This window comes from Sinocyclocheilus rhinocerous, unplaced genomic scaffold (assembly GCF_001515625.1).
Source record: "Sinocyclocheilus rhinocerous isolate Xijiao unplaced genomic scaffold, SAMN03320098_v1.1 scaffold466, whole genome shotgun sequence".
NCBI lineage: Eukaryota > Metazoa > Chordata > Actinopteri > Cypriniformes > Cyprinidae > Sinocyclocheilus > Sinocyclocheilus rhinocerous.
In genome coordinates this window covers 43,756-44,174 of record NW_015631145.1, presented here as the reverse complement: position 1 = coordinate 44,174, position 419 = coordinate 43,756, and the positions used below count along the sequence as shown (strand labels likewise).

General features: G+C 32.9%; 1 pseudogene; it reads left to right on the top strand.

Annotated features, from left to right (window-relative positions):
- The window catches only part of LOC107741623 (uncharacterized), a 25,359-nt pseudogene that overhangs the window by 4,448 nt on the left and 20,492 nt on the right, over positions 1-419 (top strand).

Sequence of the window (419 nt, the reverse complement as noted above, 5' to 3'; positions counted from 1 at the left end):
GTACTGTACCTGATATATATCCAAAATAATCGATATTGAATTGAATCGAATCGGTAATCGAATTGAATCGCAAGCTTGTGAATGAGAATCGAATCGTAAAATTTGTGTCAAAACCCAGCCCTATTCAACTTACACAATGAAATTGACATGAACCTTAAGAAAGAGAGTATAAAATGGTCATGAATGTCTAAAATATGTTTTTCACATTTAAAAAAAAAAATGTTATACGACTAACATTATAAGTCAACATCTCAAACATCTCAAATGCATTAAAGGTCCCATATTGTCAAAACTGAAATTTCTTGGCTTTTTCAAGGTCTAAGGGGTCTAAGGGGCTATTTAACTACCATATAAGTTTCCAAACAGTCAGTCCACAGTAAAATGCACACAGCCTGCATAAAGTAGCTGTGATTTTTCAC